Consider the following 27,059-nt stretch of genomic DNA (forward strand, 5'->3'; position numbering starts at 1 on the left):
GCCCGAGAGCATATCTTCTATGGTTTATCATCTGACCAGCTTCTACTTGCTCTGCCATTTTCTTACTTTCTTTACGATTGTGAAATACCAAATAATTGAATCAATTCAATGGTAATTGATGACCGATCTCATGCACCATTCTATATATATCATACTCATAACTTAATAGTTGCGAATGAATAGACAGGGATGATTAGAGAAGGCGGGAACCTAAAAGGAAGTTAAAATCCAATATCAAGGTGCATGAATTGGATGGGCCTAAATTTAAAGGTAATTATATAGAAGATACATTATTTATAAATGTAGGTAAAGCTTTGCAAATTTAGAATTAAATTAAACCTTGTTATGAAAGAGATAAAAGAACTTTAAATTTCATAATTTGTCACTTTGATTCCTTTTAGTTGATTATTTTATACTTCATCCAACATTCGAAAAGTCTCATCTACAAAATGTAAAATGCACCAACAATAGAGTGGGAAGGTAGAGATAACCTTAGCCTCTAGAATTTAAATATTTTGTTCCTTTCAATCAATAAAAATTTATATTTGAAAAAATTATATTTCTATATTTGTAAAAGATATTTATTTAATGAAAATAACTTCTTCTAGTGAGATTAAATTTATTTTTTTGTTTTTACATATGAACTATTATTAAATTAATTGAAAATTGTTTGAATGTTTTATGAAGTCTACAAACTTTTACTTCATTTTATAATGTCCAAAAACAAATAGTTTACTACAATAGTTAAAATGGTATTCAAGACGGCTAGGGTATGATGAGCTAAGGAATCCTACTTTATATTTAGTATCATTTTATTTGTGCATTTTTCTCAATTCAGCCACACTATTTTTCTATATTCTCATCATAATTGCATGAAAATAAAAATTTTCAAATGTTATTGAGTTTTGATAATCCTTTTGATCATTTCTAATAGTAATTACAAATTTTCTTGTCACAAATTGATAATCCATGAGAATTTGAGATCATAATTCATAATTATGGCATAAAGGTTTGGTCATATAAGTAAAAAGGGCCTTGATGTTATGCACAAGAGGGATAAATTATCAGTGCTGAAATTAGTTGATTTATAACTTCAGGAAAAAAATAGTGGGTTATCTTCTTGAAGACAAAGCATGAAAAGAAAGGAACTCCATTAGCGTTGGTCTAATTTTTTCATACCTACTAAAGTAACATCCGTTAGAGGAGAAAATTACTTTCTCACTTTCCTCGGTGATTACACAAGAAAGGTATGGATTAACATGTTGCATAAAATTTATCATTGCAGAAAAATTAGAGTTTGATTCACTTTGTGTGGATAATGGAATCCTTAGAATCAAGATTGGCCCATTTACCCCTCAAGAAAATGGAGTAGTGGAAAGGATGAATTGAACAATCCTAGAGAAAGCTCACTATATACTCTTTAATATTGGATTAGGCGAGGAGTTTTGGATACTGGCATGTAATACAACAATGTACTTAATCAACCAAAGTCCACGATCTTGTTTGGACTTTTGCATACTAAAGGAAGAATGGTTGGGCAAAAGAATTCTTTATTCTCACATTAATGTGTTTGGATCTTAAGCATATGTCCATGTTCCTAACGAGAAGAGAACAAAGCTTGATCTAAAGTGACAAGGAGGCATACTCAGTGGGCTATGGTAAAAATCAGTTTGCTTTCAGAATTTGGGATCAGGTTGGGAAGAAATTTATGTGAAGTATAGATGTAGTCTTCAATGAAAAAGTTACTCAAACTTTCAACAAAGGAAAATTAGTACGTAAATATGTTCATTTCCCTATTTTTCATAATAGAAGCAATAGATATGTACAAGCTACTTATCGAAGATAAAAAATTCACCTACCACTGTCTTAGCACCAACACCTCCATCTTGTTCATCAACTAAAAGTATGTGGATTGATTTGAATAATACTTGTGAACAATATATTTCAAATAAAAATAGAGACGATAACGCTATTTTTGAACGTGAAAACATGTCTGAAATAAAGCAGGTTCTTTAGAGACACTAAATGAATATTGACATTCCGAGCTCCCACCCACCCATGCGTCTATTTACCATTACACTTCAATAGAGTTATACCGTACAAAACTGTTCTCCTGACTATACCCTACAAATTTCAACACCTCTAACAATAAACATATGCTCTCTGGCAGTCTGATTACTTACATGTCTCTTTCTCCACATACGAAAATCTAGGATTGTCATATCAGCCAACAATTATCTCCTGACAACACAAACAACGCTTTCTCCAATCCATGCAGATAAAATTATAACATAGATGGCATCTCAAGTCATCAGGTTCAACATGAGAATCATACCTTTGTGTACTGTAATGACTCCACTCATGGCTCTAACGATTTCCAAAGTAATGAGTATGGTGGACTCTTCATATTTTTACTACAAATAAAGATACTATCTATTGAAATTATATATGATTATAAAATACAAATTGAAGCATGTGAGAAATATTATGAACAAGCCAGGCAGTGTGGTTATATCCGTCAGATTGATTAAAACATGACTAGACACGATACTTGCATAGCACGCAATGGGCATAAAATTGAGAGTGTACCTATGAGTGCGGTGAACCACACGGAGGAGCCTCACTCGCGGGTACCCTTGTTTCAAGAGTGCATTATTCACAACAATTCTTGCCAAAGTATAGACCCAGTCTCGTATTTTCAAACTTATGATCCCATATAAGGAACGGTTCAATTTCATAGAAACAAAGGTCAAATAATAGAGTCCTGTCACGACAACCAAAGAGTACATGCCAACGTCGAAAAGGAAGACAACATTAATTTGAAAATGTAGGATCAATTTGTCTCTCATGCCCATGCCATTGGCCACAATATTAGACCCACAATTTCCACATTAATACAGGAGCCATTAACAATTACGATATAGAAAGACATAACGCAAAGGTTGAAGGGTATTAGGAACAAGTCTCAATTTCATAGCTTCTCTAAGGAAAATACTTACGAATTGATGAGAAGTCACTCACATGAAAATGCTATTAGCAACATTGCAAACATTGATGATAATTTGCAAAATGGGGATAATATTCAGGGACCTAGGAAATCAGTCAGACAGAAGGCTTCCTACCTGATTTTCTAAATATGAAATCTTATATTGTGAAGAAGCAGAGCAAGAACTATTTCTTTCAGACCCAATTGAACAAAAAAATCTTTAAAGAAGCTTTTAAAGAATGAGATTCTTGTTGATGTGTGTTTTATGACTCACCAAACAGTAGAACAAAATACCAAAATATCTTATCCTCTCTTGAATAAAGTTTTGTGTATGCTAAGATTGCTAGAAGATCATACAATAACTTCAAGGTTCCTTTAATGTCAGGTTTTGACTGTGGATACGATCGGTGGTTGATGTGATTTGCTGATGATCACAAGGGGCCTTACATGTTAATTCATATTCATTTCAAGTCATATTGGACGTGAGAGCTATTTTAAAGTTTTGCAATGAAGTGCTTCTTTTGGATTTTTCACAGAATATGCAGAAATTAAATAGGATGGGGTTCAGGAATTCTATTCTAATCCTAAGGGTATTGATAACAACAAATAGTATTCTAGTGGACAAGTTCCTCAATTTACTGAATTCCGCTTGGCCAAGTTATACTTCAACTAAGCATGAACCAGTGCAATCTCCAAGGGTTATGCCAAAGATTTTCATATCACCACATACACCATCATGAAGAACAATGTATACAAATGATAGAAGTTGAGCATATGCATGAAAGGGGTTTAGGCTAACTTTACACAACAAATTAGAATCACTAAAACTTCAAAAGTATGAACCAAAAGAATTCATCAATACACCATCATATTCTCCATTGTAGTCACCACACATTGACTATGCTAAACTTAATCTACTTGAAGAAATTTAGGAGAACAAGCAAGAACTAAGATACATCAAGTATTCACCAAACTCCAATGAAAACTTTATTATCTCAGTAACTCATAGCAACAATCTCATAAAAATCTCCCCTTACAAATGAGAAATGAGGCCTTTATATAGGTCCTCGATTACAATGGGTGGCCCGGATGATCACAATAACCGATGGCCAAGATCATGCCACATCAACCCTAATTAGAGTTAGGGCAATGAAAAGGAATCTACATTAATGCCACAAGGAATCCACAACCATAGTGGGTAATAAATGCCCACTATGCATGCTCGTTTAAGAAGGCGTGGTGTGTAATAAATGATCCCTATGCACACCCACTACGCATTTAATGCATCTATCCTTGATTTCTAATTGATCTAACACTATTTCCAACTCATCTATACTGATTCTTGGTGCAGATTCTTGTTTGAATTCTAGAATTGCAATTGCTCTTTCTGCTTTTCCCAAGCTTTCATCCCAATCTGGTAGTAAGTCCTTAGTAGTGTGCATTGTATTTGAGAAGATGGAGAAGTTCTCAAAATCATCTCTTCCATATACATTTAGCTGAAAGAATTCCTCTAACTTAACTTTTAGATTATCAGTTGTCATTTCTTCTTCCCCCAATCTATGTGATAACAAGGATGCAATTGCATTTGATATTCCTTGCTTGATGTTATCAACAATCTTTTTCCATCAACTGGATTCCTGGCAAAGCTCTCAAACATTTTCTTAGCCATGATGACTGCACTGTACCATCGAATAAAATCATAGACATCCCCCTCGCTGATAACTCAACCATCAATCAATTCTTGCTTTGGGGTATCCATCAGACTCTGAATGTCACTAATCACCTCTTCTTGGTAAATATGCTCATCCACCCATGATTCCTCCATGCACTGGATCCTAGAGATTACAGCCAATGCCCTATTGTGCACTTGAACTAATTCTTCTACATGTTTGAAGGCTACCTCCTGAATTCCTTCGATCTAAGTCTTTGCACCCTAAGCAATCCGCTTGATTCTGTCAATATCACCTACCACTTCACTGGAAACACCTGTTGGAGGGGCAAATGATGGACCTTCCTCTCTTACCAGATGAGGCAAGTTATTGATGTACTGACATAAAGCCCAAATTTCTCTTTTCTGCTTTTCATACCCTTCTTCTACTTTCTTCAGCCTATCCTTCAAAGCCTGTGTGGAGTCATCAAATTCTTCCAATATTTGCTCTCAGGAGGCACGACCAAGATTTACTTCTGTAACATGATATTCATCTAGAGCAATCTAATTTTTCCCTTTGTTAACTGTGGGAGTCACAATCTGCTAGATTTTGGATCCTGATTCTCCTCTGATGAATTTAGTCTATCTTTTTGCTTTCCCTTGTTCTTCGGATTGATTTGATCAGTCCAAAATTTCTCATAATTCAATTGCTTGATCAACCTCCCTTTGTTGATGCAAATGAATTTGTTGCCTCAACCATTCTGGAATGAGTATACTTTGGTCCCCTAGAATTACCAATTGTTCTTTCCTCTGGATAGCTCGAATGTCAATCTCTTCTTCACCTCCCGGACTATCCATTATAACCGTAAGAACTATGGCCTCAGTACTTGGAAGACGTATTGCTACTCTTGGAGTTTCTTCCTCTAGTGGACCATCTCCATCATTAATCATTTCTCACTCTAAGACTGTAGCAAGACTTTCTTCTGTAGCAATATCTTTATCTCTCCCTCTTTCTTGCATGGATTTTTCATAAGCATTTATACTCAACCTATCATGAATTGGCCTATCCAAATTCTCTTCTTAAAGATTCACTTTGTAACACTTCCATAAGGAATATGAAATTTCACAACTCACTGCAACAGAATTTTCTTTTTGATAGGATTCAAAATCTTCTGTCGTGAATTCCCAAAAAACTCCTCAACAATTTTAGGAGATTTTCCAAAAAATCTGCTTGCTTGAGCTCCTCAAATCTTACTCCTATTCTCAATTTTCTCTTCAAATTTCTGTGTGAGCCTGAATGAATGAGAGGTATCTTATATAAATCATTCTTCAAAAAGATTCCTTTAAAGTTGCAGATGAAAATTAGGTAGTTTCTTTACTTAACCATCAAGGTTTCCATTTTTTTTGCCACTTGTTGCTTTTTGTTGTTTGATTTAAAAAGTTGCTATTTTTGATGCTCTTAGCTTCATGATGAAGCTAAGTATTCTTCTATTTTGATTTTTTTTATTTTTAGTTTTATTAATTAAATATTAAAAAAATCAATATTTAGTTAACTTCCATTTTTAAATGAAAAATCAAATTCATTTGCAACTTTTTCTCCATTTTTATTTTTTGGATTATTATTCAAAGAAGATCAAATTAAATATTAGTAAAACTAATATTTAATTTTTTTAATGTAAATCCAAAAAAAAACTTTTTTTTGAAGCAACATTGCTTTTTTGTTTTCTCTTAACCCAATTTTTCACTCCTCAAGGAATTTCACTTTCTTCCTCTAAATTTTGGATTTTTTCTCAAAATTTTCAATTTTCTCGCTTTTCATGATTTTTAACAAACTCTTGTGCTCCAATCAATTTATGAGAGCGGGCCTTTTCTAGAATGGAGGATTTTTCATTTGCATAGTATTTCCTTCATTGTCTTAAAACTACACTCTTAGCTTTATGAAAGCAGGATTTTCAAGGAATGAAGGATAAAATCCTTCATCAAAACCTTCCTTCATTTCCTAAAAACTACGCTCCATGCCTTAATAGGTCGAGGTTTTTGAGGATTGGAGGATTTTGTCTTTTCTAAAATTTCCTTCACTCCTACAAAATTGTGCTCCATGATTTAATAAGTCAGGGTTTTTGAGGATTGGAGGATTTTGTCTTTTCTAAAATTTCTCTCACTCCTACAAAACTGCGCTCCATGATTTTCGGAGTCGGACCTTTTACCAAATGGAGGATTTTCCCATATTCCTCCACTCCTGCTGACTTGCGCTCCATGCTTTATGGAAAGCGAGATTCTTATGGAGTGAAGGAATTTGTCCTTTTTAAAAAAATTCCATGACTCCCTCTTACTTGCACTCTGCAAAAAAAGGAAAAACTGGCAAAATAAGAACAAAGGGAATCCCAGGCATGGGCGTGGTGTGACTGGTGGTCACAAAAGCATTCATGATCGTCAATGTTAGCATTCCACATCTCGTGTTTTCTAAGAGCTAATTCATGATATCAGAGAACAAATAAGACACGATGACAGAGAACAAATAAATGCTAGCGTGTCTCAAGACAAGTTTAGACACAGGGCAAACAAAACACAGGTAAACACCCCTCCAAATCGACATAGGAATGAACACATTCAGAGGATAAATATACCTATAGTCACTATGAACCGTGATTTGGACTTGGAAAATCCTAATACAAAAGTTTATGACAAATAGAAGAGATGATACCACACCCACATTGACTAGAATATACTCTTGAGCATTATACCCCTGCGTTCAATATATGGGCATTGCAAGGTAAGCTAGGTAGAATGTTGGTCATGTTTGATGACTCCATTAGATAGAGAACTCAATGTTTCCCCTCATAGAAACAAACACATACAACAAACACTAGTGTTGACATTATAGTCTCTCCTAATTGTTCGGATAGACATACAGGTTTCTTTGGCAATGGATAAAATTGCATCACATGCCATAGTGTTGGTTCTAAACTTAATAGTTCCAATGCAAAAATGAAATGATGCCCTTGCCGATAGCCTGGCAGAGAAGGATTCAAAGCCCTATCGCCCAAATTGATGGAGCAATCAATATCCTCAATAATAATCACAAATTTTTCTTTGGTCTGCGTCGGAAGGGCTCAAAGCTTAGTGTTATTAGTCACTTGCATGAGCTCCAGATCATAAACATCATATCTCATGTAATTAGCAATGGCCGCAATGAGGGTCGATTTCCCAGTTCTAGGGGGGCTGTGAAGAAGATACCCGCGCTTCCACAAACACCCAACTCTTCCGTAAAACACTCTGCCACTCTAAAATTGGTGGGGGTCCTAGGCATGGGCGTGGTGTGACTGGTGGTCACAACATCTGGCGACTCCATAGGTTAAATGTTATGAACATTTTAAGGATAAAATTTAATCTGAACTCAGAATCTCTAGTTTCTCAATCTTACGTCATCAATAAGAGAGAAAACAAGCTCAAAAGGGGAGAATAATCATATATTGGATTAAAACACATTTACTTTGTGACAACCTAAGTGTGTGCAAATGTATTAATTCCTAGGTCGACAAGGCCACTCAAAAATCCTAAGATTCATCGTGACAAGTTATTGGTTCCTCTTGACTTCAAAAGCATCCTAGACATTGCCCCGTTGCCAGTCACGCATCCATAGCCCCGACGGAGTTGTTGCTATAAAACCAATGGAGATTGCTCCACTTCTGATGAATTATTCTTTAGAACACCTATGGAGATTTCTACATACCCCCAAAGCCAATCTCATTATTTCATCATTTTTCTCTTTTTTTTTTTATTCCTTTTCAATTTGTATTTCATTTCTTTCTTTTCTCTTGGCTTGTAAGCAATGAAGCTTACCATGGGTTTATGAGTTACAGTTGCACTGAAGCAAGATTTTAAAATTTTCACAAGTCGTGACCTTTCCAAAGACACATAAATGGACTTAGAGCAATAGTTAAGAGTGTGAAATATGTGGCAATCTCAGAGTTCATGCATCAAGACACAATGTATGATTAACCTTCTGAGTCAAGTATGTTTTCTAACCTACTGAAAATATATGAAGAATAGCTGAGATTTTAATGCTCCTCATAACAATTATCCAAGAAATGAAATAAACAAAACTCGGTGAAGTCTTCAGATGAAGTAACCAAATCATGATACCACTCCACTTGCAAAAAGTAGATTCTCATAGCTATGAGCCACCTAGCAAAAGCCAAAACCTAAGCCAAACCAAAAGAAGAGAGAAAACCAAACCACCCAAGGAAGACAACCTAGGGAAAAAGAAAACAAAAAAAAAAAAGGGAAAGAAACCTAAACTACGCAAAGCCAAAACTCCTAACCAGGAGAGGGGGGACAAATCAAAATCCCCACCTAACTAAGAAAAGGAAAAAACAAAAACAAAAACACACCACAAAGGAAAACCTTAACTAACTATGTACATGTTAGGCTTCACAAAGAAAACCTAAGGGTAGAAATAATGCTTGAGGAATTGCCCATTGATAGGCAAATGAACTTCCTTCCCTATTAAATTCTTAATCTTGAATGCATTATCTTCCAAAATTTCAGAAATCTGTGAAGGACTTTTCCACAAATTATCAAACTTGTCATGTCCAACTTTCTTTTCATGTGCCTTATCCCAGCAAAGTACCAGATCTGAAATTTGAAATTCTTTAACCTTTGCCATTTTGTCAAACCATCTCTTAATAACTCCTTGATGTTCAGCAAATTTTTCCAATGCTTCGTCCCTCTTCTCTTCCAAGTGCAATAATTGGGTCAAACATATTTGCACTCTATCTTCTCCTTCCATAAAATCTTGCATGAATCATAGTGTTGGAATCCTTAATTGGATAGGAAAAATTGGATCTTGTCCGTAGACCAAATGATATGGAGATGTCCCCAAAGAACTCTCTATTTTGATCCTGTTTGCCCAAAGTGCGAATCTTAATTGTGTGTGCCAATCTCTAGGATTATTGTCTAATAACTTCTTCGTTGCACTCAATATATTTTTGTTTGTTGATTCTACCAATCTATTCCCTTGTGGATAGCGGTTTGATGAAATTTTTAGTGTGATCCCATAGTCAAATGCCTAGTTTGAGAACTTCAACAATCTAAATGCTAGCCCCATTATCACATACAAATGCATGGGGACATCGAAACCTGGTAATGATATTTTCTTCGAGAAATTTGATAACAACCTCTATTGTACAATTTTTCAGTGATTGAGCCTTGGTCCATCTGGTGCAATAGTCTATAACAGTCAGGATATAATGGTGGTGTCCTAATGATGGTGGATTGATGGGACCAATGAAATCCAACCCCCATTTTTCAAATGGTTTTACTTCAATAATAGGTTGAAATGGCATAGCAGGATTTCTTTCACGTGTCGCAGCTATCTAACATGTGTGACAAGTCTTCATGTGTTCATAAGTGTCTTTAAACAAGGTTGGCCAATAATATCCTACTCTTGATATTTGATGAGCCATAGCCAAACCACTTCCTTGACTAGTTCCATATTTACTATGAAAATGCTCAATGATGTGTCCAGCCTCTTCCTTTCCAACACATCTCAAATAAACCCCATCGTGATTCTTTCTATATAGCACAGATCCTTGAAGCATAAAATTTTGACTCTTCATTCTTAATGAACGCTTTTGAATAGAATTCATGTGTGATGGAGACTTATGGTTTAGAAAATAATGAAAAATATCATCATACCATTCATCTGAGGATACTTCTTCTTGTTGCACTAACCCGGGACCAGTTGTAGACAAGGTTTGAGCTAGAGCTTTTCCTCATACCAACTTCATTGGTTGTATCTCCATGTCATATTCTTGAATAATTGCCATCCACTTTCATCTTCTTTCTCCCAATTCATTTTGCATTAGCAAAGTCTTTACTGCTGCATTAGGAACTATTGCATAAACCTTTCTTCTTAGGATGTAATGTCAGAATTTATTTATTGCTTTCACCATAGCATAAGCTTTTTTTTCAACATTTGGATATCTCTATTCTACATCTTTCATGGGTGAACTCATGAATGCAATAGGATGTTCATCTTGATCATCTGCCTTATGGGTGAGGATAGCTGCGCAAGTGTGTTTTGAGCCAAAAGAATATATATAAAAAGGCTTGGTGTAGTCAGGACTCAACAAAATAGGAGCATCCACAATTGCTTGCTTGATTTCTTTGAATGCCTTTTTTGCTGTAGATTTCCAATCTATCCTTGCTCCTTTCTTTAGCATGTCATTTAATGGCCTTACTATCTCTACAAATCCAGTTATGAACTTCCTTACGAAGTTAATTTTACCAAAGAATCACTTTAGTTCTTTCTGACTAGCTGGCAATCCTATCTTTTATATTGCCTCAATGCGCTCAGGATCAATTGAGATTCCTCATTTTGATATTATATGTCCTAACAATTTCCCTTTAGTGACAACAAACATGCATTTCTTTGGATTCAAGGAAATCCCATATCTTCTACATCTTTGGAAGATTCTCCTGAAATCACTGATGTGATCTTCCCTGCATCGAGAGAATACTGTGAGATCATCAATGTAAATGATGATGCACTTCTTTACCAAGTCTCTAAAAGCATAATCCATGGCCCTTTGAAAAGTGGCTCCTACATTGATCAAACCAAAATGCATTCTTCTATAAGCAAACATACCCCATTTAGTTGTCAATGTCATCTTTAGTCCATCTTCTTCTTCTACCATCACTTGGTTATATCCAGAATATCCATCTAAAAATGACATCATTTGAGAACTGTTAACAACTTGTATCACCTCATCTAATGATAGCATTGGATAATTATCCTTCTTTGAAGCTCTGTTGAGATTTCTAAAATCCATGCACAACCTTATCTCTCCATCCTTCTTTCTAATAGGTACAAGGTTGGCAACCCATGTTGAGTGTCAAACTAGGAATATAATCCTTGTTGGCAATAACTTCTTCACTTCTTGATGTATTAGTGGTTCTAATAATGAATTTATTGGTCTCTACCTTTGTCTAAATGATTTACTATTTTTCTTTAATGGAATAGTATGTGTAATGAGAGACGTACCATATGTGTTCAGATCTTCATATCCCCAAGCAATCATGTCAAGGAATTCCTTCGTAAGCTCTAATATTTCCTCCTTTTCTATTGGGGGTACAAACTTTCCCAATAAATACATTCTTAACATTTTCTCTCATTCCCAAGTTCACCTTTTCACATTCACCTCCTTCAGTACTTTGGTACTTGAGGGAACTCAGTCTATCTGCATCAAAAATTCTCTCTAGTTCAGTCATTCCTTTTGGAATAGCATTTTTCCTTAAAATTCAAAATCCCATTGATCCCAAATTGAGCTTCTTGTTCTCCTTCATCTATGACTTGTGCTTCAAATACCCTCAAGCTTGTCAAAAAATCAAGAATATGCTTGTCATCTTCAAACACTTGAAAATTTGTGATGTTGTCAGGAACTGATGGTACTGAAGTCAGCTCAACTGTAAATTTCTTCACACAATCCATGGCTAATGGTTCTAATGAACTTGTAGATTGAGCTAAAGAGTTTGCTACTAGATTGCTTGTTCGACCTATCCTTTTAATATTGAAAGAATCAAAGCTTTCGATTAGGTCCCAAACTCTATTGTGATACTGACCCAATCTTTTATCATGGCATGTATATTTCTTGCATACTTGTCCAATGACTATGTCTGAATCTCCACGTACATGAAGGATTTTGGCACCCTTTCAGATGGCGAGGAGCAATCCAATGACCAATGATTCATATTTAGCCACATTATTAGTACATGGGAACTGCAACCTAGTTGCTGACAAATATGTTTCTCCAGTTGGGCGGATGAGTTTGACACCAGCTCCACTACCTTTCTTTGATTTGGATCAATCACAGGATAGAGTCCATACTTGATCATTTTCATATTCCATGGGTGATTTTATATTTGAATCCTTGGATTCTTTTTGATGTTCTTCTTGTCCTATTTCACCTTCTCGAATTCTTTCTTGCTATGGGTCTAAAATTTTCATACACGGTGAGTTCATTTTGACCATATTTTCTACTATCCATGCTTGTGGAATCATTTTGGATACTTGTGCAACTGCTTCTTTGCACATAGTGCATGGTATCTCAGAATGAAAAGCATTATGTATTCTACACCAGTTGGGTAACAACAGATTTTGAATGGATGCATCTTTTCCCAATTCAACTTCTTGCTTAATGCTTTTTAGGAAAAATTTCCTAAAATTATCAAACATTCCTTCATTCAATGATGGGTCTAAATCATCCATAATAGGTACCTTAGTGAAAGTTGGAGTCAGATTAGGACATCCCCCTTGATTGTAACCTTGCAACATTAAAAGCTCTGCAATTTTGGGAATATATGATCCCAAAGTGGATTCCATAAATAGGATCTCATTATGTTCACCATACTTAGTGATTGACAATCGGAGCCTTAGAGTGCTCTCTATCCTTATCTAATTAGGAATTCCCTTCCATGGGAGCCACATGTGTGAAAAGTCCGTTGCAATATAACCATTCAATTTCCTTGCCCAATATCTACTAAGAAGCATGCCAATCCACAATAGATATGTCAATACAAATTTGAACACGTGGATCAGAGGCTAATTGCATGTGAATATTATTCAACTCTCCCATGACTGTGACTTCTATTTTATCCAATTGTGTAACCTTCTTGTCAGTCTAAAGTGGAATCAATCCCAACTTTCTACATATGTCCAATGGCATTACATTACTTGATGTGCCAAAGTCAATTAAACAGTTATGTAACATTTTCCCAAAAATTCTAATAGATACTAGGAAAGGTGTATGTCCTCCTTCCCTTGATAAAAAAACCACTAGCTTCTACCCTTTTGAATCAAATGTCTCATTCTTATGTATATAATTTCTCCCATTTTGAGTTGTCATGGAACTTTCCACTATAGGAGAATTATCTTTGATCATTTCTAGTGATGGATCTTTTGAAGATACTTGTCCATTTGATGTAACCTTCTAATTGTCCTTAGAGTTTTGGACCATTCCAATGAAACTTGAAGGATTATGAAAAAGCTTAGAAGCATATGGTGGTACATCATCTGCAATGTTGGTGCTTTGTGCAAAATTGTATTGTTGGACATTGGATACCCCTCTTGGAGGATGTGATACATTTTGAGAAACAATCTTTGTGGGGGTGTCATTGAAGCTTTCCAATAATGTATCTCTAATTTCTAAAATTTTCATCAATTCATATAGTGGAAGACTCACTTTAATTTTCTTGAATTCCTCTAGTATGTAAGAACTCAACCTCTTCAATTCCTCTCTAGAAGGACTTCCTTTCTATTTTTGTCCTAGATTTTCACATTGCCTTTATTCTCCTTGTTGAGCAGAGGATTGAATATTATTCTTTCCTTTATTACTTTGTGAAGAATTTGTCATGGGAGGTTGGCCTCTATCTCCTTGAGAGCTCATGAGTTGTCGATATTCAGGGGAGTCTCTAAGAGGCTCAAGATTATTGTTCACATTTTGATGCGGGGGAGTTGAAAAGTTATTTGGAGGAACTGATGATGTTAATGGCTCATGGTTCCTATAATTCCTTGAATATGTCTTTATTGGAGTATTACCTGATATTTTTTGAAAGGCTTGCACTTCACTTGTCCCTTCCACCAAGACACTATTATATAGAGGAGGGAATAAAAATCCATCCTTATGTAGTGTTTTATTCGGGGATACTGGTGGAGGTTGATTTTTTGGTGGGACTTGATAACGTGGCATCTCTATAGGACCGTTTTTTGAAGCTAGTGGGAATTTTTGATTAGCTTGTATTGGCATGCAATCCTGAGAATCAGGAGGAGGAAACATAAAATCATCAAAAACCAATGCTTGGTCATATCTTGGTGAGGGTACCATCTCATATCCTGTAGGATGAGGATTCTCAGATGTGGTAGTGTTCCTCACTTCTCCTTGGAAAATATCTACTACTCTTTGAAATTTGTGACACTGTAATTCAGAATGTTGACTAGTCTCATGTAATCTACACCATCTAGATAGTGTAGCTTCTGCTAAGAAAAATTTATTAGTTGGGTGATTCTCAAATGGAGGATTATCCAATGGTGACGGTATGCCCCCATTATTTGGATTAGTGTTCCATGATCTTCTTTGATAACCTTGGTTATTATTACGATATCCTTGATTACCTTCATTGAATCCTTGATTGTTTCCTTGATTACTATCGTGATGTGGAGGAGTATTCCCTTGATAACCTCGGTTGCTACCTTGATATGACTGATAATTCCTCTGTGCATTTTGGAACTGATTATTTTGATTTCTAAGGTAAGTGACCTTAGTGGACACCTTTTTCACTTGTTCAATCAAATCTCTCATCTCATCCTTTTCCTCTTGGGTCCTTGTATAATTTCTCATGTTCTGGAGATAAATTGGCTATGTGGGCATTGCTTACGACATAGGTGCTCCAGGGTGCAACACCAACTGGCCCGAAGGGGTAGGAACTGGATTGATAGTTAGAGCATAATTCAAAGCTCCTTGATTCAATGCATTTGCATTTCCAAAATAGTTAGGTGCTCCACTTGTAGTTGCCGGTGATTGTAAACTAACTTTCTCTACCTCAGCATATGCTTGGATCAAACTTGTAGGAGCTAGATGAGTTTTTCAAACAAACATAGATGTGAAACAGTCTATGGCTACATAGTAGATAGGTCATGCCGCATCATCTCCTGTGCGATATGGATCATGCAATCTTGAATAAGCCCTTTGAAATCGGTTATTGAAAGCACCAATTGATTCACACTCTTGTCTCCTTATCTCGATAAACTGCGTATACAATTCTATAGGGGTGAGAGGCAATCTGAACTTCTCAAGGAATGCATCCTTCAATTGTTGCCAACTCTGTATTGAATTTGAAGGTAGGTTGATATACCAATAAAATGCTTCCTCACCCAATGAATAAGGGAATAGTCTACATGCAACATCCTCATCTTGCACATTTCTATTCTGGAGGACATCCTCAAAAATTTTAATGTGTTCATTAGCAGTGTGGTTCACATCATTCATAAAGAATTTAGAACAAAAGTGTTCAAGATTCTTTGGCATATTATTGTATGTGGCAAACGTTGCAAGGGGTGATGCATTCTATGGATCCATTGCTGGGCCATTGCTGGAACTTGATGTTGGACAGTTGCAGGTGAAACAACTTGTACAGGTATTTGCACAAATAACTGTTCAATTTGTGTAGCTCTTGGTGGAAATTCCCCTTGGATTGATCTTTGTGCTTGATGTTGAGGAGTTTGGAATATCCTTGTGAGATCAACTACACTTGGTGAGTTCTAGCTCGTAGATGCTTCTTTATTTCGTCACCTAGGCTTTGGATCAAAACTCAACTCTTGTAATTCGTGTGCTCCCGACGTGAATCTCAAGGATCTTTGATGTACCTCGGGCGAGGATGAATTAATGTTCTCCAATATGTGAAACTGCTGTAAAATCTTTTAGTCAGGCCCTCCTTCCAGTGATAGTTTATGTTGATGTGTGTTTTATGACTTACCAAATAGTAGAACAAAATACCAAAATATCTTATCCTCTCTTGAATAAAGTCTTGTGTATGCTAAGATTGCTAGAAGATCAGTCAATGACTTCAAGGATCCTTTAATGTCATGTCTTGAATGTGGATAAGATTGGTGGTTGATGTGATTTTCTGATGATCACAAGGGGCCTTACATGTTAATTCATATTCATTTCAAGTCATACTAGATATGGGAACTATCTTAAGGTTTTGCAATGAAGTGATTTTTTTGAAATTTTCACAAAATATATAGAAATTAAATAGGATGGAGTTCAGGAATTCTACTCTAATCCTAAGGGTAGTGATAACAACAAATAGTATTCTAGTGGACAAACTCCTCAATTTACTAAATTTTGCTTCACCAAGTTTTACTACAACTAAGCATGAACCAGTGCAATCTCCAAGGGTTATGCCAAAGATTTTCATATCACTGCATACACCATCATAAAGAACAATGTATACAAATGATAGAAGTTAAGCATATGCATGAAAGGGGTTCAGGCTAACTTTACACAATGAACTAGAATCACTAAAATGTCAAAAGTATGAACCAAAGGAATTCATCAATACACCATCATATTCTCCATTGTACTCACCACACATTGACTATGCTAAACTTAATCTACTTGAAGAAATTTAGGAGAACAAGAAAGAACAAAGATACATCAAGTATTCAGCAAACTCCAATGAAAATTTTATTATCTCAGTAACTCATAGCAACAGTCTCATAAAAATCTCCCTTTACAAATGAGAAATGATGCATTTATATAGGTCCTTGATTACAATGGGTGGCCCAGATGATCACAATAACTAATGGCCAAGATCATGCCACATCAGCCCTAATTAGGGTTAGGGCAATGGAAAGGAATCTACATTAATGCCACAAGGAATGTACTACCATAGTGGGTAATAAATGCCCACTATGCATGCTCGTTTAAGGAGTGGGGTGTAATAAATGATCCCTATGCACACCCACTATGCATTTAATGCACCTATCCTTGATTTTTTCTCCTAAAAGATTGAAATCGATCTAACACTATTTCCAACTCCTCTATACTGATGCTTGGTGTAGATTCTTGTTTGAATTCTAGAACTGGAATGGCTCTTTCTACTTTTCCCAAGATTTCATTCCAATCTGGTAGTAAGTCCTTAGTAGTGTGCATTGTATTTGAGAAGATGGAGAAGTTCTCAAAATCATCTCTTCCATATACATTTAGCTGAAAGAATTCCTCTAACTTAACTTTCAGATTATCAGTTGTCATTTCATCTTCCCCGAATCTATGTGATATCAAGGATGCAACTGCATTTGATATTCCTTGCTTGATGTTATCAACAATCTTTTTCCATTGACTAGATTCCCTGGTAAAGCTCTCAAACATTTCCTTAGCCATGATCACTGCACTATACCATCGAATAAAATCATAGACATCCCCCTCGCTGATAGCTCAACCATCAATCAATTCTTGCTTTGGGGTATCCATCATACTTTGAATGTCGATAATCACCTCTTCTTTTTAAATATGCTCATCCACCCATGATTCCTCCATGCATTGGATCCTAGAGATTACAGCCAATGCCCTATTGTGTACTTGCACTAATTCTTCTACATGTTTGAAGGCTACTTCCTGAATTCCTTCAATCCAAGTCTTTGCAGCCTGAGAAATCTGCTTGATTCTATCAATATCACCTACCACTTCACTAGAAACACCTGTTGGAGGGGAAAATGATGGACCTTCCTCTCTTACCGGATGAGGCAAGTTATTGATGTACTAACATAAGGCCCAAATTTCTCTTTTCTGCTTTTCATACCCTTCTTCTACTTTCTTCAGCGTATCCTTCAAAGCCTATGTCGAGTCATCAAATTCTTCCAATATTTTCTCTCGGGAGGGTCAACATAGATTTACTTTTGTAACATGATATTCATCTAGCGCAATCTAATTTTTCCCTTTGTTAAGTATGGGAGTCTCAATCTGAAAGATTTTGGACCCTGATTCTCCTCTGATGAATTTAGCGTATCATCTTTCTTTCCCTTATTCTTCTGATCGGTTTGATCAATCCAAAATTTCCTATAATTCAATTACTCGATCAACCTCCGTTTCTTAATGAAAATGAATTTGTTGCCTCAACTATTCTAGAATGAGTATACTTTGGTCCCCTAGAATTACCAATTGTTCTTTCCTCTGGACCACTCGAATGTCAATCTCTTCTTCACCTCTCGTACTATCCATCGTAACTATAGGAACTATGGCCTCAGTACTTCGAAGATGTATTGCTACTCCTGGAATTTCTTCCTCTAGTGGACCATCTCCATCATTAATCATTTCTCGCCCTAAGATTGTAGCAAGACTTTCTTCTGTAGCAATATCTTGATCTCTCCCCCTTTCTTGCATGGAGTTTTCATAAGCATTTATACTCAACCTATCATGAATTGGCCTATCCAAATTCTCTTCTTCAAGATTCACTTTTTAACACTTCTGTGAGAAATATGAAATTTCACAACTCACTGCAATGGAAATTCCTTTTTGATAGGATTCAAAATGTTCTGTCGTGAATTCCCAAAAAACTACTCAACAATTTCAGAAGATTTCCCATAAAATCTTCTTGCTTGAACTCCTCGAATCTTACTCCTATTCTCAATTTGCTCTTCAAATTTCAATGTGAGCCTGAATGAATGAGAGGGTATCTTATATAAATCATTCTTCAAAAAGATGCCTTTAAAGCTACAGACTAAAATTAGGTAGTTGCTTTACTTAACCATCAAGGTTTCCATTTTTTTGTGCCACTTGTCATTTTTTGCTGTTTGATTTAAAAAGTTGCTATTTTTGATGCTCTTAGCTTCATGATGAAGCTAAGTATTCTTCTATTTTGATTTTTCTTTTTTAATTTTTATTAATTAAATATTAAAAAAAATTCAATATTTAATTAACTTCCATTTTTAAATGAAAAATCAAATTCACTTGCAACTTTTTCTCCATTTTTATTTTTTGGATTATTATTCAAAAAAAATCAAATTAAATATTAGTAAAACTAATATTTAATTTTTTTAATGTAAATCCAAAAAAAAACTTTTTTTTTGAAGCAACATTGCTTTTTCATTTTCTCTTAACCCAATTTTTCACTCCTCAAAGAATTTCACTTTCTTCCTCTAAATTTTGGATTTTTTCTCAAAATTTTCAATTTTCCTGCTTTTCATGATTTTTAACAAATTCTTGTGGTCCAATCAATTTATGCAATTTATGGGAGTGGGCCTTTTCTAGAATGGAGGATTTTTCCTTTGCATAATATTTCCTTCATTGTCTTAAAATTGCACTCTTTGCTTTATGAAAGCTGGATTTTCAAGGAATGAAGGATAAAATCCTTCATCAAAACCTTACTTCATTTCCTAAAAACTACGCTCCATGCCTTAATAGGTCGAGGTTTTTGAGGATTGGAGAATTTTGTCTGTTCTAAAATTTCATTCACTCCTGCAAAATTGCGCTCCATGATTTAATAGGTTGGGATTTTTGAGGATTGGAGGATTTTGTCTTTCCTAAAATTTCCCTCACTCCTGCAAAATTGCACTCCATGATTTTCGGAGTCGGACCTTTTACCAAATGGAGGATTTTCCCATATTTCTCCATCCTGCTAACTTGCACTCCACGCTTTATAGAAAGCAGGATTCTGATGGAGTGAAGGATTTTGTCCTTTTCAAAAAAATTCCATGACTCCCTCTTACTTGTGCTCTGCAAAAAAAGGAAAAGCTGGCAAAATAAGAACAAAGGGAATCCCAGGCATGGGCGTGGTGTGACTGGTGGTCACAATAGCATTCATGATGCTCAATGTTAGCATTTCACATCTCGTGTTTTCTAAGAGCTAAGTCATGATATTAGGGAACAAATAAGACACGATGACATAGAACAAATAAATGCTAGCAGGTCTCAAGACAAGTTCAGACATTGAGAAAACAAAATGCAGGTGAACACCCCTCTGGATCAACATAGGAATGACCACATTCATAGGATAAATATACCTATAGTCACTATGAACCGTGATTTGGACTTGGAAAATCTTGATACAAAAGTTTGACAAATAGAAGAGATGATACCACACCCACATTGACCAGAATATACTCTTGAGCATTATACCCCTGCGTTCAATATATGGGCATTGCAAGGTAAGCAAGGTAGAATGATGATCATGTCTAATGACTCCATTATATAGAGAACTCAATGTTTCCCCTCATAGAAACAAACACATATGCTAAACACTAGTGTTGACATTACAGTCTCTCCTGATCGTTCGGATAGACATACAGGTTTCTTTAACAATGGATAAAATTGCATTGCATGCCATAGTGTTGGTTCTAAACTTCATAGTTCCAATGTAGAAATGAAATGATGCCCTTGCCGATAGCCTGGTGGAGAAGGATTCGAAGCCCTATCACCCAAATTGATGGAGCAATCAATTTCCTCAATAATAATCACAAATTTTTCTTTGGTCTGCATCAGAAGGGCCCGAAGCTTAGTGTTATCAGTTAGTTGCATGAGCTCTAGATCATAAACATCATATCCCATGTAATTAGCAATGGCTGCAATGAGGGTCGATTTCCCAGTTCCAAGGGGGCCGTGAAGAAGATACCCACGCTTCCATGAACACCCAACTCTTCGGTAAAACTCTTTGCCTCTCTAAAATTAGTTGGGGTCCCAGGCATGGGCGTGGTGTGACTGGTGGTCACAACAATTCTCAAAACTGAGAGACAATGATGCAAGAAGAGATGGATTCTATATTGAAAACTAAAAATTTGGATTTGGTTCCATTACAATCAAATTAGAATGCACCCAAAAAATGATGGGTTTTTCGGTTGAGATATGAATGCCAAGGTAAGAAGTGATTCAAATCTAGGCTGGTAGTTAAAGGTGTTGACCAAAAAAAAAAAGGATTTCAATGAAATATTTTTGTCTATGGTCAAGATGACTACAACTTGGGTTATCATTTGTTTAGTCATTGTTCATAATCTTTAACTTTTATAGATGTATGTAGAATTGACATTTCTTCATGCTTACTTGAAGGAAGAAATCTGCATAATGCAGCCCAAAAGATTCATCAAACATAAAGAAGCAAATATATTTTGCTAGTTGAGGAAGAGCTTGTATGATCTCAAGAGAACACTGAGGTAATGGTACCACATGTTTGATCAATTTGTGACTAAAAATAACTTTATTAGGTGTGAATTTGATCGTGTGTCTACTATAAGAAGCTTCTTGTTGGTTCTTTTATTCTTTTATCCCTCTATATTGATGACTTCGTGGTAATTGGTTCCTCTATGACCCTTATTTTACATTGGAAATAAAAGTTGTCATGTATGATAGGTGGGAAAAGGCACAATAAAATATGAAATGCAATGAATGTGCGGTGGCACAATATTTGATTGTCTGTTTGTTGATTGACCAAAAATGGATACACAACACTCCCTTTTATAGGAAAATTTACAATTTCTAGAAATCTCTGAGATTTTCCAACAAGACAATTATCTACAAGATTCTACTATAGTTGACACAACCTAAACCTAACCTAAACCTAAACTTCTAGAATTATTTAATGATGGATTAGAGTAGAAATTAATATTTCTAACACTCCCCCCTAATTTCTACTATTAACTATTGCAAAACTTCTTTAATATTTACAACTCTCAGAGCCTCCTTCAAAATTTCAAAGTGTACTTGTGGTAAGGCCTTGGTGAGGATAGTTGCAAGTTGCTCCTCTGATCTACAATGCTACACATTAATTTCTCTTCTATGAACCAGCTCTCTAATGAAGTGATACCTTGTGTTAATGTGCTTTGTCCTCTTGTGAAACACATGGTTTTTTGAAAGTGCAATAGCAGACTTGTTATCACAATAGATTGTAGTAGGTCCATCTTGAGCTTGCATTAAGTCTTTCAAAATCCTTTGCATCCATACTACTTGACATGTTGCTATTGTTCCTACTACATACTTTGCTTTAGCTAATGAGAGAGTTACTATAGGTTGCTTCTTTGATGCCCAAGCTACAACACTTGTCCCAAGATGAAATGCATATCCAGATGTGCTCCTCCTATCCTTAGTACTCCCTACAAAATCACTATCTATATATCCAACTAATTGAAAATTATCTGAAGTAGAATATAAAATGCCATGATTCATAGTTCCTACAATATATCTCAAAATCCTTTTTCCTACCTACCAATGTGAGTTCTTTGGTGAATTCATGAATCTAGAGATTAAACTCACTCCATACATAATTTATGGTCTAGTAGTAGTGAGATACATCAAACTCCCAATCAATCTTCTAAATATAGTTGAATCAAAACCCTTCTCAGTATCTTCTTTATTTAATTTGGTGCCTACTACCATAGGTGTAAAAACTAGACAGCAATTTATCAATCTAAATCTTTTCAAAATATATTTTGCATATTTACTTTGGCAAATAAAAATTCCTTTCTCATTTTGAGTAACTTCAATGCCAAGAAATATTTCATTAATCCTAGATTGTCATTTCAAATTCCCTTTTCATTTCTGATTTAAACATGTCAATAGATAGATTACGTATGAAGATCAAATCATCAACATATAAAAAAACAATCAAAATCTGACCTTGTTCATTGATCTTGGTATATAATGTAGGTTCACTAGTGTTTTTCTTGAATCCATTCTCCATCATGTATGAATCTATTCTACTGTAGTAGGGTTTTTGAGCTTGCTTCAATCCATAGAGTGCATTCTTCAACTTATAAACTTTGTTTTCATGTCGTCTTATTTCATATCCTAGTGATTGATACACATAGACTTCTTCATCCAAATATCCATTCAAAAATCCTGATTTGACTTCCATTTGGTGAACCATCCATTTTTTTTGAGTTGTAATACCTAATACTATTCTGACAGTATATTAGCTACATGTGCAAATATCTCATTATACTCAACCCCATATTCTTGTGAAAATCCCTTAGCAACTAACCTTGCTTTATATTTGTCTACATCTCCATTAGCTCTAAAATTATTCTTATAAACCCATTTTACACCAATGCAATCTTTGTTCTTAGGAAAATCAACTAATTCCCATGTATCATTTCTCTCAATTAATTCTATTTCATTATTCATTGCATTAATCCAATGTTCTTCCTTAATTGCATCTTCAAAATATATAGGATCTTGAGAAAATAAAGAAAAATTTGATTGCAAATCTAATTTACTTCCTTGATCATAAATCTCACTCAACCTTCTAGTTTTCTTGCTTGATTTCATTTGTGCAAGTATAGCATTTGAATTCTTACTTGTGAATTTGAAGATTCTCCATGCTGAACTTCATTTTCTAAGTGATATTCTTGTGGACTTTGTGGTGGATTTCCTTCTTGGTCACTTGGTTGATTCTCTTGATCTTCATAATCCATTTTATCCTTCTCATCATATGATATTGCTCCAGCACCTGTAACATTTGTATCTATATTTCCATCCCAAGATTTATCCTCTTTAAATACAACATCCCTACTCACAATGACTTTTCTAGTGATAGGTTTAAACAACCTATATTCCTTAGATTGATCATCATAGCCAACAAAAATGCATTTCTCACTCTTATCATCTAACTTACTTCTAGTTTCTTTAGAAACATGTGCATATGCAATACAACCAAATACTTTGAGATGAGAAACACTATGAATCTTACCACTCCATGCTTGTTGTGGAACCATATCCCTCACAATCTTTGTTGGACTCCTATTCAAAATATAAACAACACAAGAAACTACCTCAGCCCAATACTCATTAGGAAGATTCTTACCTTTCAACATGCTCCTGCCATCTCCATTATTGTCCTTTTTTTCTCTCTGCAACACCATTTTGCTATGGTGTGTAACTAGTAGTAAATTGTTTTTGAATTCCATGATCCCTGCAATTATCTAAAAATTCATTTGACTTATACTCTCCTCCTTTATAAGATCTCAATACCTTCATAGGTAAACCACTTTTTTCTCAAAAAAATCCCTAAATTCATAAAATTTGCCAAAAGTTTTAGATTTGTATTTAAGAATGTAAACCCATGTCTTTCTAGTAAAGTCATCAATAAATGTTAAGAAATAAATGCTCCCCCCTAATGATGGCATTTTCATTTGACCACATATATTTGAATGTACAATTTCTAGAGGTATCCTTGCTCTATATGACATCACTTTTGAAAAACTCTCTCTATGATGTTTGGCCAAAATACAACTTTTACATGGACTTAATGATGCTTCAATTGGGGGTAAGCCTCTTACCATTTCCTTTCTTTGCAATAAAGATAATCCTTTGAAGTTTAGATGACCATACCTCAAGTGCCATATTCATGTTTGATGTTGACTTGCTACCTTGAAACTTGCTGCAACTTCATTAGACATATTTCTCTTCATCCAAAACAGAAACATTCTATTATTTGTCATTTCTACCCTTGCAATCACCATGTTACTAGGAGGCATATCAAATATAGTGCACAATTTTTTCTCAAAAATAACTCTATAACTCTATAAGATTATGTTTCAAACTAGGTACAAAGTATAAATCAAAAATAGTTTTCTTACCATGCTTTGTTATAACATCGATTGTGCCTTTTCCACTCACTTCCACTATCTCATTATTTCCCAACTTCACTTCAGATTTAATTGATCTATCCAAACTTTCAAAAAACTCTTCATTGCCTATCATATGACTGTTGCAACGACTATCTAAAACCAAAAATCATTTGTGCTCTCTTGAGCTACATTGAAAGTAATGAACAATGAGTCAAGACTACTCTCAAAAAAATTTGCATTTTGTTTACTCATATTAGCTTGTTTCTTTTTACACTCATTTGAAAAATGTCCAAGCTTCTTACAGTAAGCTTCCCCTTGAATAAGAGTATTGATTTCTTCTTCCTCCTGAATCTGGACTCCTTTCTTCTTTTTGAAAATTATTTCTGCCTCTTCCTCTTCCTCTAAATCTAGCATTTCCTCTTCCTCTGCCTCTGCCAAATGTCATTTGTGTTTTGAATGCATTCTCTAATGAATTACCATTATGCTTGTTCAACCTATCTTCATGATTATACAAGGATCCAAACACTTCATCTATAGACAATGTTGTTAAATCCTTAGATTCTTCAATTGCAACCACAACATTATCAAATTTAGGAGGAAAACTTCTTAAAATCTTTTCTACAACTTTCTGGTCAGAAAGCTCATCACCATTCATCCTTACATGATTAACCACATTCATAACACGATTTGAAAATTGCTCTACAAAGTCAGAATCCTTCATTTGTAAATTCTCAAATTCTCTTTTAAGTGCTTGCAATTTAACAGTCTTTACCTTACTTGTACCTTGATATGTAGTCTCAAGAATGTCCCAAGCTTGCTTAGCTGCAAAAATTGGCTTAATTTTTCCAAGAACTGAATCATCCAGAGTTTCTCCAATAATCTGCAAAGCTTTTTTACTCTTCTGCCTATTCTCATCAAGCTTTTTCTTTTGGTTAGCATTTAAAGTAGACTCATCTACATGTTCAGCATAACCAATTAAGATTATATATAATAACTCATAGGAATCAAATATAAGCTTCATTCTAAAATCCCAATCATCATAATTCTTTCCAAAGAACATAGGAATTGAAGCCTGAAAACTCCCTAAAGCCATGCCTGATAGAAACTTACAAACAAAATTCACAGATATAACAAACCCTAAATAGGGCAATAAAAAAACTTATAGATCTCACAATAACTTTATATCTCCTTTCCCTATTGCAATAATCCTTATGCACAATCCTTCAAACTCCTCTTCTGAACTTGGCTCTGAACGTGGCTCTGATACCACTTGTTAGGTGGGTAGAGGCATAGTAAAATATGAAATGCAATGAATGTGTTGCGGCACAATATCTGATTTTCTTTTTAATGATTGACCAAAAATGGATACACAACACTCCCTTTTATATGAAAATTTACAATTTCCAAAAATCTTTGACATTTTTCGACAAGACAATTATCAACAAGATTCTAGAAACTACTATAGCCAACACAACCTAAACCTAGCCTAAACCTAAACTTCTAGAATCATTTAATGACGGATTGGAGTAGAAATTAATATTTCTAACAACATAAAGATTTGTAATGAAGGATTTAGGGGTAGTGAAATACATACTTTGCATGAATATTATTTTTGATAGGCAGATCAGAGAAATCAAACTTCCTTAGTAACACCATGTTCTCAAAATGTTAGAAAGATTCAGTGTAACAGATGTCAAACTAGTTAGCATGCCTCTTGTTGATATTTTCTATTTCTATTCAGTGATTTGTCTAGAGATATAAGAAGATAAAAACTACATCAAAAGCATTCCATATCATTCATCAGTGAGAAGTCTTGTGTATGCAATAGTATGTACTTGTCAAGATATTGCCCAAGCAAACAACATTGGGATGCAGGTAAGTGGATCTTAAGGTATCTTTGGGGTACTCTTGGTTTTGTGTTGTGTCTTTGTGGAAACAAAACTACACTAAGAGGTTATACTTATTAAAATATGTCTTAAATTTTATATAATAGAATATCCACTATTAGTTATGTTTTCACATTTTTTCGAGTAGTGATAAGTTGGACATCAAAGTTGCAACAAGTGCACTCAATTTTATCTACTAAGGTTGAATATATTGCTCTAATTAAAGGGTAAAAGAATTTATTTGGTTAATTTTGATTTTGATTATCCTCATCAAGGATCGACCTTATATTTAGATGGTAAAGTGTTGTTGACTTAGAAAAGAATAAAGTGTTTCATAAGGTTGTTATCATTTCATTCAAAGTAAACTTGAGGAGGGAAAACTTCAAGTATTGAATATCAACACCAAGGACAACCTAGTAGATG

Source organism: Cupressus sempervirens, chromosome 1 (genome assembly GCF_028749045.1).
Source record: "Cupressus sempervirens isolate cs-2001-9-10 chromosome 1, ASM2874904v1, whole genome shotgun sequence".
NCBI lineage: Eukaryota > Viridiplantae > Streptophyta > Pinopsida > Cupressales > Cupressaceae > Cupressus > Cupressus sempervirens.